Raw genomic sequence first — 15,056 nt, forward strand, 5'->3', positions numbered from 1 at the left:
ACACTGGGTTCTATCATGGAAACTGTTAGGACGGAACACTGGGTTCTACCATGGGAACTGTTAGAACAACACACTGGGTTCTACCATGGGAACTGTTAGAGCAACACACTGGGTTCTATCATGGGAACTGTTAGAGCAACACACTGGGTTCTACCATGGCAACTGTTAGAGCAACACACTGGGTTCTATCATGGGAACTGTTAGAGCAACACACTGGGTTCTACCATGGGAACTGTTAGAGCAACACACTGGGTTCTACCATGGGAACTGTTAGGACAGAACACTGTGTTCTACCATGGCCACTGTTAGGACAGAACACTGGGTTCTACCATGGCCACTGTTAGGACAGAACACTGGGTTCTATCATGGCCACTGTTAGGACAGAACACTGGGTTCTATCATGGCCAAAGGAAAGGAATTTAAGGAGGAAAGGAGGAGAGGGAGAGAGAAGAAGAGGAGAACAGGGGGAGAAGAGTAGAAAAGAGGAGGAGGAGTCACAAGTATGTGGAAGTAGAGGGGAGAGGAGGAGAGGGAGGGTAGAGAATGGATGGGCTTTTGTTGTGGAATTACTAAAGCTCTGGGCTGGAGAATGTTGACTAGGGCTAAAGTGTGAAACGTATTTTCCAACCTGAAACACACACACATTCTCCACCAGGCCCTAGAATCATACATTCAGACACAGTTCAAAGCCACAGAGGCTGAATGGGAGCAATGGATGAAAGGAGGGAGGGAGGGAGGGAGGGAGGGAGGGAGAGATAATATCCCAAACAGAGTGATGGAGAATCAACAGAGTGAGACCTTAACATGGAGAATCAACAGAGTGAGACCTTAACATGGAGAATCAACAGAGTGAGACCTTAAGATGGAGAATGAAGCATGACATGCAAAAATGGGTAGGGATGAGATCATCGTGTGTGTGTGTGTGTGTGTGTGTGTGTGTGTGTGTGTGTGTGTGTGTGTGTCACCTGGAGTCCGGGGGCAATATGTACAGGGACCAGGTATCTCTCTTTCGACACCACTCTGGCTGTTTCCTCTCCAGCCAGCGTGACAGCCTGGCGACACGACCCACAACCTCCTCCTCTGCCGCTTCGTCCTCTGTGTTGTCCTCGAGGGAGAGCTGTGTCTGGGCCAGGGCCCCCCCAGGGGCCGGAGTGCCTTTCCCGTTACAGTCACTGCGTTCTGGGGCTCTCAGGCCTCCTAGCGAGGGGGGTCTGGAGCTGTGTATACTGGCTGAGCGATACAGGAAGGGCACCTAGAGTTTTACAACCATGGTTAACACAGTCATTTATAGGTACTTGAAGGCATTTTAAAACACTCAAGAACGTGGTTCTATCCAGTGATAACTGCCGTTGTCACGTAAAATGGACCATCAATAAAATGAGGGTAGTGTTTAGGGGGACAGGTCTATAGATCCCCTGGTGTGTGTATGTGTGTGTGTGTGTGTGTGTATGTGTGGACGTGTTTAACTATTCTTGTGAAGTCCCACTAATAGTAAACAAACAAAAATTTGACCAACTGGGGACATTTTGTTAGTCCCCTCAAGTTCAAATGCTATTTCTAGGGGGTTTAGCGTTAAGGTTAGAATTAATGTTTGGGTCAGAATTACATTAAGGGTTAGGAGTTAGGTTTAGGTTTAGGAGCTAGAGTTAGGGTTAGGGTTAGGAGTTAGGTTTAGGAGCTAGGGTTAGGAGTTAGTTTTAGGTTTAGGAGCTAGGGTTAGGGTTAGGAGTTAGGTTTAGGTTTAGGAGCTAGGGTTGGGGTTAGGAGTTAGGTTTAGGTTTAGGAGCTAGGGTTAGGAATTAGTTTTAGGTTTAGGAGCTAGGGTTAGGGTTAGGAGTTAGATTTAGGTTTAGGAGCTAGGGTTAGGAGTTAGTTTTAGGTTTAGGAGCTAGGGTTAGGGTTAGGAGTTTGGTTTAGGAGCTAGGGTTAGGGTTATGAGTTTGTTTTAGGTTTACAAGCTAGAGTTAGGGTTAGGGTTAGGAGTTAGGTTTAGGTTTAGGAGCTAGAGTTAGGGTTAGGAGTTAGGTTTAGGTTTAGGAGCTAGGTTTAGGTTTAGGAGCTAGGGTTAGGGTTAGGGTTAGGAGTTATGTTTAGGAGCAAGGGTTAGGGTTAGGAGTTAGGTTTAGGTTTAGGAGCTAGAGTTAGGGTTAGGGTTAGGAGTTAGGTTTAGGAGCTAGGGTTAGGAGTTAGGTTTAGGTTTAGGAGCTAGGGTTAGGGTTAGGAGTTAGGTTTAGGTTAGGAGCTAGGGTTAGGGTTAGGAGTTAGGTTTAGGTTTAGGAGCTAGGGTTAGGAGTTATGTTTAGGAGCTAGGGTTAGGGTAAGGTTAGCTGTACAAGAATGTGTGTGTGTGTGTTCACCTGTAGCAGTATGTCAGGGGCCAGGTCTATGGACCCCCTGGTCTCCACAGACTCCATCTTCCTGTGTAGGTGTTGGGACTGGGACATGGAGTCGGTACGACACAGGGACACATCATCTCCCTCCGATGTCCCCCCTCCTCCCCCCTCATCATCCTCCGAACTGGACCCACCCTCTCCGGAGAGGAGCGACCGCCGTTCGCCAGACTGACGCTTTGTTCGTTTGAGCGAAGGAGCACGGCCTACGCTGTTCCAGCTTGATCTACGGCTGGTCCAGCCAGAGGCGGAGCTCCATGGGGCGTAAGGGGAGGTGCTACGAGCACTGGTCTGGAGAGAAAGAGATGGAGGGTGGAGAGAAAGAGAGAAGGTATGAATGACAAAAAGAAAGCCAGATGAAGTAAACAAATTCCCTTTCTAGGGAACGTTTGTAACCCTTGGGGGCCGTTTGTACCTCTTAGGGAACGTTAGTAACCAAAAACAATATAGAATATAGAATATAACAATATAGAATATAGAATATAACAACATAGAATATAGAATATAACAACATAGAATATAGAATATAACAATATAGAATATAGAATATAACAATATAGAATATAGAATATTACATTTTAGGATGTTGTTACTAGAGGTTTTTGTCTTAATCCTCAGATTCTCCTCAATGTCATGATGTGTTGTTGTCTTAGGTCTCTCTTTACGTAGTGTTGTGGTTTCTCTCTTGTCATGATGTGTTGTTGTCTTAGGTCTCTCTTTACGTAGTGTTGTGGTTTCTCTCTTGTCATGATGTGTTGTTGTCTTAGGTCTCTCTTTACGTAGTGTTGTGGTTTCTCTCTTGTCATGCTGTGTTGTTGTCTTAGGTCTCTCTTTACGTAGTGTTGTGGTTTCTCTCTTGTCATGATCTGTTGTTGTCTTAGGGCTCTCTTTACGTAGTGTTGTGGTTTCTCTCTTGTCATGATGTGTTGTTGTCTTAGGGCTCTCTTTACGTAGTGTTGTGGTTTCTCTCTTGTCATGATGTGTTGTTGTCTTAGGGCTCTCTTTACGTAGTATTGTGGTTTCTCTCTTGTCATGCTGTGTTGTTGTCTTAGGTCTCTTTACGTAGTGTTGTGGTTTCTCTCTTGTCATGATGTGTTGTTGTCTTAGGCTCTCTTTACGTAGTGTTGTGGTTTCTCTCTTGTCATGATGTGTTGTTGTCTTAGGGCTCTCTTTACGTAGTATTGTGGTTTCTCTCTTGTCATGCTGTGTTGTTGTCTTAGGTCTCTTTACGTAGTGTTGTGGTTTCTCTCTTGTCATGATGTGTTGTTGTCTTAGGGCTCTCTTTACGTAGTGTTGTGGTTTCTCTCTTGTCATGATGTGTTGTTGTCTTAGGGCTCTCTTTACGTAGTGTTGTGGTTTCTCTCTTGTCATGATGTGTTGTTGTCTTAGGGCTCTCTTTACGTAGTGTTGTGGTTTCTCTCTTGTCATGATGTGTGTTTTCTCCTACTTTTTTTTCATCCCAGCCTTTTGCCTCTTGGTAGGCCGTCTTTGTAAATAAGAATATGTTCTGAATTGACTTGCCTAGTTAAATAAAAGGTAAATATATATATATATATATATATATATATATATACAAATTATAATAAAAATGCTTAATGGTCATTACTATAGTTTTTATTATTGTTGCTGGCATTAGTCATAACTGGCATCAGTCACAACTGGCATCCAGTCACAACTGGTATCAGTCACAACTGGCATCAGTCACAACTGGCATCCAGTCACAACTGGCATCAGTCACAACTGGCATCCAGTCACAACTGGCATCAGTCACAACTGGCATCAGTCACAACTGGCATCCAGTCAAAACTGCCATCAGTCACAACTGGCATCCAGTCACAACTGGCATCCAGTCAAAACTGCCATCCGTCACAACTGGTATCAGTCACAACTGGCATCAGTCATAACTGGCATCCAGTCACAGCTGGCATCCAGTCACAACTGGTATCAGTCACAACTGGCATCAGTCACAACTGGCATCCAGTCACAACTGGCATCCAGTCACAACTGGCATCCAGTCACAACTGCCATCCGTCACAACTGGCATCAGTCACAACTGGCATCAGTCATAACTGGCATCCAGTCACAGCTGGCATCCAGTCACAGCTGGCATCCAGTCACAACTGCCATCCAGTCACAGCTGGCATCCAGTCACAACTGGCATCAGTCACAACTGGCATCAGTCATAGCTGGCATCAGTCATAGCTGGTATCAGTCACAACTGGCATCAGTCACAACTGGCATCAGTCATAGATGACATCCAGTCACAACTGGCATCCAGTCACAACTGGCATCCAGTCACAGCTGCCATCTAGTCACAACTGGCATCCAGTCACAACTGGCATCAGTCATAGATGACATCCAGTCACAACTGGCATCCAGTCACAGCTGCCATCTAGTCACAACTGCCATCAGTCACAACTGGCATCAGTCATAGCTGGCATCAGTCATAGCTGGTATCAGTCACAACTGGCATCAGTCACAACGGGCATCAGTCACAACTGGCATCAGTCATAGATGACATCAGTCACAACGGCATCAGTCACATCTGGCATCAGTAAATAGCCAGAGAGTTGAGCTGATGACAAGTCATATTAATCATCATAAATGTCTTCTTGAACATCATCCATACAGGTTAGACTGAATATCTACAGTCTTAGTTGTTGTGCACACAGGGCCTGGGCAGAGAGGGGGCACAGTGCCTAATGCATGGGTTCCTGGGAAGATCCAGTTGATTGATAGTGGACTAGTGGAATACACTAACCGGAGACTTGTCGTAGCAGGCTAGGTCCATGGAGACGTTGCTGCCGTGTCGGGACTCATAGCCCGGAGCAGGGTCAACCACGGAGGGCAGCTTGGGAACGGGCATGGGGGTGGCAGCAGTGTGGGTGATCAGAGGAGGGGTCAGACTGGTCTTCAGGTCAACATGACCGTTTATAGGGACTACTGGTGGGGAGAGGGAGGGGGAGAAGAGGGAGTGGGAGAAAGGGAGGAGAGAGAGAGGAAGGTGGGAGAGGTGGCACGAGGGAAGGAAAGGAGTAAAAGTGAAACGAGGATGGACAAAAAGAGAGAGAGAGAGAGAGGTAGAGAAAGAAGGGTCAGTGAAAGGGGGAACATTGGAAGGATAGAGAATGGTGGGGGAGACCCAGTTATAAGATTATCTCTAATGTGAGAAGGAGGAACTGTTTACCACATCAATATTTCTCTAATCTGACAAGATGTGTGCATGGGGAATATTATTTTCAACAGCCAGATGAATGCATGACACAGAGAAGACGAATGCATCTCTCATCTCAGTTGGTGTGCGTCTTTAAACTTCTGCCTTCGTCCCTCAATGTCTTCCTCTTGCCCACTCCTCCTCTCTCTCTCAGCTTCACCCTCTCCCATCTCTCGCTCCCCAATTGTGTCTCCCTCCCTCCCTCCAGTCACTGTGCTTAAACAGCTCTTCTAACCACTACATGAGTTAAGCTGAAGTAGTTTAAAGTTGTCGTAGCGCTGGGGAGTTGTTCTCTTCTGTACTATGTAGATACAGCATCAGGAATAATGGATGACTTTTAGCTGTAGCAGAATGTCGCTGTGTGATTTGATTCCGCTCTCTCTGTGTGTGTGTGTGTGTGTGTGTGTGTGTGTGTGTGTGTGTGTGTGTGTGTGTGTGTGTGTGTGTGTGTGTGTGTGTGTGTGTGTGTGTGTGTGTGTGAGAAAAATGCATGCCCATCCAATGTGGGACACATTTATACAGCTACGAAGAAGATTTTCATCATAATGGAATATTTTCATAAAAGCCCAATTGCGTCTACATATATATACTCTGGATTCTGTAGTGGTTTTATTTCATTTCATTCTAATTAGTTTAGCATACTTCTGTGCTTCAATACGTGAGTAAATATTTATGTATATTCTCTGGAAACAAAGAAATTACAGCTAAATGTAATACGCAATTCAATGTTCTGTTATGTGTTCGCTGTGAAAAAGTAGTGCTTTTGTCACAGCCAAACGACTGCCAACTGAGCTGCCAACAACTTCAACGAGATCAAACCTTCCCTTTGCTGGAGTATTAAAACACCTCATCCTGAGATGTTCTGAAACATGACATGACGTAACACTTAATCAAGTTTTATGCAACACTTTGCCAGAGACGGGGAGCGCTAAGAAAAAATAGTGAAAACACTATTATGATGTTTTGAATCCTGTCTAGTTTAGAATTAGATCCCTTCTCCTTTGGTGTCATTTCCTCTCTCTAATGCTTCTAAAAACTATTATGATGTTTTGAATCCTGTCTAGTTTAGAATTAGATCCCTTCTCCTTTGGTGTCATTTCCTCTCTCTAATGCTTCTAAAAACTATTATGATGTTTTGATCCTGTCTAGTTCAGAATTAGGTACCTTCTCTTTTGGTGTCGTTTCCTCTCTCTAATGCTACTAAACACTATTATTATGTTTTGAATCCTGTCTAGTAGGGTTCCTGAGTGGCGCAGTGGCCTAAGGTACTGCATCTTAGTGCTAGAAGCATCACTACATACACCCTGGTTCAAATCCAGGCTGTATCACAATCAGCCATGATTGGGAGTCGCATATGGCGGCGCACAATGGTCCCAGCGTAGTCCAGGTTTGGCCGGTGTTTTGAATCCTGTTTAAACTGCTTTTCTTTCTTTTAATGTTTTGTTGTTGGAAGAAAGCTCTCTCATAAATATACTGACATTTATTTAAGTGTACGTTGGTTGTTTTTTTTGTTGTTGGTCAATTTAAATTCACCCCAGAATGTGGATGTATGGTTGACTAATAAAATGTACCATCTTACTTCCTGTTTCTAATCTAAAGAAAGGTGGAATTGGAAAAAAAAATAGTCACTTATTATCAACCAATAGTTAGGCTACGAACCATTTGCATTTCTAAACACACAGTGTTTGTGTTTTGATGCTGCCTTTTACAGAGCATGTAATCTGTTCACCCTGTCATAAAACATACATTCATCCAAACACAAGATCTCACGAGCTGCACTACTTTCCATGGTTTCATTACACAAACATGGTGCTTTGAGACTTTCTACGTTTACAGTGTAGAAGTGCAATAAATGTCATTTGTGTGTGCGTGTGTGTGTGTGTGTGTGTGTGTGTGTGTGTGTCTCACCCGGGGAGCCAGACGCATCCTTTCCACTGCCGTTCATGTCCTCCATACTCCTCGATGATAAATCAGCCTCTGATACTGACTTGGAGTCTTCTCCCTACATACACACACACAACAAACACACACACATACACACACACAACACACACACACACACATACACACACACACATGCGCAAACACATGCATATATGCACACACACACACACACACAAATAGAAGACAGTATATGGTTATTTTCTCAAAAGGCGAGTCAGGGAGCAGGCAGTAATAGCCAGTATGTAAGCCAGACAGAGAATGATGAAGCTGCCTCGACACACTGATCTTGGGTCAGTTTTGTCTTCATCCCCTAATGCTAATCGTTTGTGTATAGGAAGGATGAGCTGATCCTAGATCTGTGTTTAGGGGGCAACTTCTCCCAGTAGCCAGGAAGGCTGGAGAGTTCACAGGTCAATAGGTCAAGAGTGCAGAGGCTAGAGAAGGAGGGAGAGACATCGATGGAGGGCAGCTCTGTCAAAACAATGTGTTAGCTAACATGCAGGGGCAGTAGAAAACATGCTGTCTTAGACCACACTGAAACACACAGCGCACACAGGAACACCTATACATGTATGAACACACACACACTTATGTGCACACATCCAAGCACGTAGGCTACACACAGACAATGACACATAGACTCTCACACAACTTCATAAGGATCAAAATGCATCTCCAAATTGACCGTCCAAATTGAAGGTCCAAATTGACCGTCCAAATGGAATATCTCATATTTCCTGTTACGTAGGGCACCGGCACCGTTAGAGAAGATACCGTAATATGAGTTATCATATGATAGGGGACAGATTGTCAGTTTCAGACTGCTTTTCTGTGATAGACCAGAGAGCCATGGAAAGGTGTAGAGAGGGAGGGGGGGGATCACTCTGAGAAGATAAACAGAGCTATTTCTACCCATCAGGGTTCTACCCGTTAGGGTTGGGTATGACGAGCCAACCCCATGCCGATCTAAGCCCCGTAAACACAGTCATTCTACAGAGCTTCAGTCTGATGCACAGACGGGAGAGAACACACACACAACCTTCTAATACAAATCATCCACCCAGTGAGTTTGGCAGAACGGCAGAACGGTTTGTTGCCTGTTCTGTTCCCTCTTTGTCCTCTCTCTCTCTCTCTCTCTCTCTCTCTCTCTCTCTCTCTCTCTCTCTCTTGTTCTTCCTACATTTACAGTAAAACATGTTCCTCTCTTGAACACCTTTCTGTTTTCGCTCTCCCCTTTTCTCTCTCCATCTCTACGGCCAGTATCTAGTCTATAGCAGTGATATGCAGTAGTAGTTAATATATTCACAGTGGGTGTGGTTTCCATAGCAGTGATATGCAGTAGTAGTTAATATATTCACAGTGGGTGTGGTTTCTATAGCAGTGATATGCAGTAGTTATTAATATATTCACAGTGGGTGTGTTTTTTTTCTATAGCAGTTATATGCAGTAGTTATTAATATATTCACAGTGGATGTGGTTTCTGTAGCAATGATATGCAGTAGTTATTCATATATTCACAGTGGGTGGGGTTTATAGAAGTGCCTAAATATCGAAATCTCAATTTCTCTCATCAAACAAATGGCTTTCTTCACCTCGAGGTGCATGTGAGTGTGTTCCTTGCGTGTGTGTGTGTGCGTGCACCTTGCGTGTGCGAACCTATCAGACCTGATTTCCTGAACCGTTTAGGAGAGATGGGCGGTAATGAACTAGCCAGCCAATCAGCCCTAGGCCTATACCTGCAGCCAATCAGCCCTAGGCCTATACCTGCAGCCAATCAGCCCTAGGCCTATACCTGCAGCCAATCAGCCCTAGGCCTATACCTACAGCCAATCAGCCCTAGGCCTAAACCCCTAAACCTCTGACTCAGAGAGAGGATAGGACGTACACTAGCAGGGTGAAAACAGTGCTGACCATTCAGACGAAGGACAGAGAATCTAGCTGCGATGTCTCCCATTGGTTCAAATCAGCGGTTTAATGCTTGTTGTTACATTATGTGGTTGAGGAGAGTCGTCAGCAGCAAATAGGTGGTGAACAGTAGAAACCAACGGGATAATTGCAACGTCTACAAAACACACATCACCAACACAGAGGACTAAGCTACAGACAGCTAAAATCACAACAGGAAAACAGTGCAGGTCAGAATATGCAACAAACAACAAGCTGAACTGAACACAGATTATATTCTACTTTTATCTCAGTGAACAACAAACACACTAATTAATAAAAACAGATGTGACAGGACAAGCTCATCAGAGCCTCAGCACAAAGCATTGTGGGGTGGGGGGGGGGTCTATTTAGTGATTTGGGCTGGAGTACACTTCTAACAACTCATGGTGGGCACGCAAAGCATTGTGGGTGCCCACACTCCTCCCCTCCCTATTGGCAACTGAGTAGGCCCGGGGGGTGGAGGGTCTACTTTGTGGTTTGGGCTGGAGTACACAACGCATAGCATTGTGGGTACCCAGACTGCTCCCCAGGGAGGGAAAGGGAGGAGGGTTCAGCCTCATTCCTCCAGTGTGACACATAGTGCCTGTATGTGTGTGCATGAGATGTGTGTGGTACTCACGGTGGGCCCAACACTAGGCCAGGGGCCCAGCTGAGTCCCCCGGACCCCTGAGACCACTGTAGAGAGAGGGACAGCCCAGTAAGGCCTGTATGGAAGGGACCCTAGCTGGGGCCTCCTATGTGGATGCAGCCAGGACCATAGCCGGGGCCTTGGCTGGGACCATGTCCGTGACCCCGGGGCCAGACTGACTCCCATATCACCTTTCTGGGGAAGAGGAATGAGGTTGATCCCGTAAGATGACTGTCAGTGTTTGACCATAAAGTGGCCATTTTGAGATACAGGGAAAGGTTAAACCCTAAGCTGCCTATCCATAAGATAAGTAGTCCGCTCACCTAGGGCAGGCAGAGAGCTGAAACTCATTTCAGATTACTGATCACAAATGGGGCTCAGACCTTATGGTTTAGAGCTGGTTGCTGCCTACTTGGCAGGTCTGTGTTGTCTGAGATGGCAGTGTGTCTGATACTCTGAATGTTCCAGGCTCCAGTGATGTGATACGAGATAAAAATGACTGTTAGAACCGAACGATGCTCTACTCTGCTTCTACTCTGTCTACTATTGACCAGTCTGTCACAGTAGCAGCAGCCTGAACAGGCCGACAGTCATTCCGGCTGATAATGCTCATGTCGCTGTTCACAGCCGGACACATTTTAAATCTGAAACGGAATGTACTCATTTACTAATGAACAAAATGAATGAATGCATGAATGAATAGTATATTTATGGATTTTGACCGAGCTAAATTGTTGTCCTTTGGTTGATCTGATCATTCATCTGTATTATTTTAACAAGACATTTATTAACACACTGTAGCTTCACTATCAATAGCTGTTCCAAGGAGGACACAAGAAGAAGGAACAAGGAGCAGGAACACTATTCTACTGGGAGTCGATCAGGAGCAGGAACACTATTCTACTGGGAATCGATCAGGAGCAGCGAAAGAGAAGACGGATAGAAAATAGCTTGTTTACAAACGGGCAGGACAATTTAGGCAGACAGTAGGGAGAGGGAGGGAGGGAGGGAGGGAGGGAGGGAGGGAGGGAGGGAGGGAGGGAGCCACAGCACAGCCTAACCACAAACCTGGCTCTGGAAGGAGGGAGGGAGGGAGCCAAAGCACAGCCTGACCACAAATCTGCCTCTGGAGGGAGGGAGCCACAGCACAGCCTGACCACAAACCTGGCTCTGGAGAGAGGGACTGATGCCAATATTGCCTGATAGAAAACAATACATTTCTCACAAGGTAATCTCAATCAGGCCACTCTAAAGGTGTGAATGGAGAAATGAGTGCATGTGCTTTGGATGGGGGAGTGTGTATGTAGTAATGTAGATGGAGTCACTGACAACGTCTCTAACGATCTCTAGTAGTGTCGCACCGCTGCTTCGATGGCCTCAGACGAAGATGTGACAACCAGGTTTCGATCAGCTGCCTGCCTGACTCGTGACTGTGTTAGCCCACTGCGCTAAAGCCAAGGCATTAGCGCTGGGTGCTAATGCAAATCGTCATGTTCACCGAACCACCTCCGTTACTCATAAACAGATAGAAATACACGGACTGCACAGGACAGGGCAGGCACATCCACACACTGAGGGGGGTAACTACAGGGATAACCACAGCAGACCACACAGAGCAGACTCCCCTTTAAATCCCTCTCCCAGGGTTAACCACAGCAGACCACACAGAGCAGACTCCCCTTTAAATCCCTCTCCCAGGGTTAACTGTATCCCTGTTATTCTAAAGCTGTTCCGTTGGCTCTAAACGACTGTCTCTATATCGTCCATAAACAGAGAGGCTTTAGGGACATTTCTACTGTAGTGCTTTAGCTTTCGTTTGGCTACTATGGGCCATGTTTCTAGTGCGTTTATTTGTTTGCTCCGCTAATGGAAGGAACCCAATGGACCTGCAGAGAGAGACATCTGTGAGGATCTGCTTTCCAACATAAAAACAACCAACTACTTATCAACCGTCTGACACTACAGTTAAGACAGTGAAGACACACACAACAACTGAACACACACACGTTGAACACACACACGTTGAACACACACACACACGTTGAACACACACACACGTTGAACACACACACACTGTTAACCTGGTTAGTCTCAACAGCCGTGGCATCGTGCAGCGGGGATGTGGAGGGTAGAGAGACAGGGGGAGCCTGAGAGGGAGAGAGGGGGAGAGAGGGGAGAGAGGGGGAGAGAGGGGGAGAGAGAAAGAGTGTGTGAAGAGGTGGGAGCACATTGCAGTACATACCCTTGAGCCTAGAGGCAGTTGATCTAGGCTCAACTGGACATGCAAGTCCTCTCTCGTGGGCTCTTCCTACAGTGGAAGTGTGTGATGTTTTACCGCAGGAAGAGAAGGAGGGGAAGACAGAGAGAGAGAGAGGGGGATAGAGAGAAAGTGAAATGGAGAGAGAAAGCGAGGGAGAGAGAAAAGGTGTGAGAGAGAGGAACATAGAAAGAGAGAGATAAAGAGGGAGAATGAGTAAAAGTGAGAGAAAGGAAAATAAGAAAGGAAGGGTGAATAGAGAGGAGAGGCACCATAGCAGCAAAGAAAGCAGAAAGATAATTAAGTTGACCAGGCAGATATATCATGTATATATTCTGTATCATGCTAAAGATGCACAGAATATGAATCCCTTCAGTATACACAGAAAAGATGCTCAATACACAGAAGAGATGCTCAACCGCCAATCATAGCAGAATGCAGCCAAGTTGCAATAACACACAGCAACACAGCTCAATGTGATAGCATAATGTCTTTGGGCCAATCATACGCATTTCAAGCATGAGTTATAACTTCACAAGGTATACCGTAAGTCAGTTATCAGTGTGTGACATTACAAGACATAATCACATGGCGAATCCATTGCAATATGTATGTGTGTGTGTGTGTGTGTGTATATGTGTGTGTGTGTGTGTGTGTGTGTGTGTGTGTGTGTGTGTGTGTGTGTGTGTGTGTGCATATACCAGGGCATATACCCAGAACCAAACATCTCTCATCCCAACTCATGTCATTCAACCTGTCGTTACCTAGCAACCCTGACTCACTGCAAAGTTCGGCCGATTAAAAATAAACTGTGAGATGGATGTTAGAAAACAATTGTGAAGGAATTGAGCAAACAGCTTTCAAATGAATTGTGAAGACAGGAGGAAAGAACCAGAGGAGGAGAAGAGGAGAGGAGGGGGAGAGGAAAAGAGAAGGAGAGGAGGGGGTAAGTGAGGAGGGGAAGAGAGGAGGAGAGGAAGAGAGGAGGGAAGAGGAGAAGAGAGGAGGGAAAGAGAGGAGGAGAGGAATAGAGGAGAAGAAGAGAGAAGAAGAGAGGAGAGGAAGAGAGGAGAGGAAGAGAGGAGAGGAAGAGAGGAGAGGAAGAGAGGAGGGGAAGAGAGGATGAGAGGAAGAGAGGAGAAGAAGAGAGAAGAAGAGAGGAGAGGAAAAGAGAAGGAGAGGAGGGGGTAAGTGAGGAGGGGAAGAGAGGAGGAGAGGAAGAGAGGAGGGAAGAGAGGAGAAGAGAGGAGGGAAAGAGAGGAGGAGAGGAAGAGAGGAGAAGAAGAGAGAAGAAGAGAGGAGAGGAAGAGAGGAGAGGAAGAGAGGAGGAGTGGAAGTCTAGGCAAACTTAGCTTAAAAACATTTTCAACATCAGGGCTCAAGATTGGGGAGACGGTGTCTGTCTGTCTGTCTGTCTGTCTGTCTCTGTGTGTGGTAAAGTGGAGTTTATCTTGGTGAGCTAATAATACGTCTCAATCTAGATGTGTGCCAGATCTTTAGTAGTCATCCTGCCTGACTGGTTTGTCAAAGGCCAGAGACCTCTCACATTATCTATAAATCTATGAGCTCAGCAATCACTGGCTGACATCGCTGTACACTCTCTCTAGATCACCCTCTCTATCTGTCCCGCTTTTTTTGCTGTCTCCCTCCCTCCCTCCCTCCCTCCCTCCCACTCCCTAGTCTCTCCCTCTCCCTCTCACTCTCCCTCTCCTCTCTCCCTCTCCCTCCCTAGTCTCTCCCTCTCCCTCCCTCTCTCTCCCTCCCACTCCCTAGTCTCTCTCTCTCCTCTCCCTCCCTCCCACTCCCTCCCTCTCTCCCTCTCCCTCTCCCTCTCCCTCCCCCTCTCCCTCTCCCTCTCCCTCTCCCTCCCACTCCCTAGTCTCTCCCTCTCCCTCTCCCTCCCACTCCCTCTCCCTCTCCCTCCCACTCCCTAGTCTCTCCCTCTCCCTCTCCCTCCCACTCCCTAGTCTCTCCCTCTCCCTCCCACTCCCTAGTCTCTCCCTCTCCCTCTCCCTAGTCTCTCCCTCTCCCTCTCCCTAGTCTCTCCCTCATAATTCAATTCAATTAAATTCAAAGGGCTTTGTTGGCATGGGAAACACATGTTAACATTGCCAAAGCAAGTGAAATAGATAATAAACAAAAGTGAGTAAAAAACTTTAAAAAAGTGAATTAATTTTAGGTGGTTGCAGAATTGAAAGGCTCTTTTCTGGATTTTGATCATTTGCGGGGATCGGACCAATCCTGCTTTGCATGCATTATTTGGTGTTTTACGTTGTACACAAAGGACATTTTTGCAGAATTCTGCATGCAGAGTCTCAATTTGGTGTTTGTCCCATTTTGTGAATTCCCGGTTGGTGAGCGGAACCCAGACCCCACAACCATAAAAGGCAATGGGTTCTATAACTGATTCAAGTATTTTTAGCCAGATCCTAATTGGTATGTCAAATTTTATGGTCCTTTTGATTGCATAGAATGCCCTTATTGCCTTCTCTCAGATAGTTCAGGGCTTTAGGGAAGTTAACTATGGCGCTGAAGTTTAGGCCGATGTATGTATAGATTTTTACGTGCTCTAGGGCAACGGTGTCTAGATGGAATGTGTATTCATGGGCCTGGCAACTGGACCTTTTCTGGAACACAATTATTTTGGTCTTATTCAGATTTACTGTCAGGGCCCAG

At 46.0% G+C, this 15,056-nt stretch overlaps 1 pseudogene; it reads right to left on the minus strand.

The window, feature by feature from the left end:
- Positions 1-15,056, minus strand: part of LOC115107174 (voltage-dependent T-type calcium channel subunit alpha-1G-like) — a 444,217-nt pseudogene that overhangs the window by 127,803 nt on the left and 301,358 nt on the right.

Source organism: Oncorhynchus nerka, linkage group LG23 (genome assembly GCF_034236695.1).
Source record: "Oncorhynchus nerka isolate Pitt River linkage group LG23, Oner_Uvic_2.0, whole genome shotgun sequence".
Lineage (NCBI taxonomy): Eukaryota > Metazoa > Chordata > Actinopteri > Salmoniformes > Salmonidae > Oncorhynchus > Oncorhynchus nerka.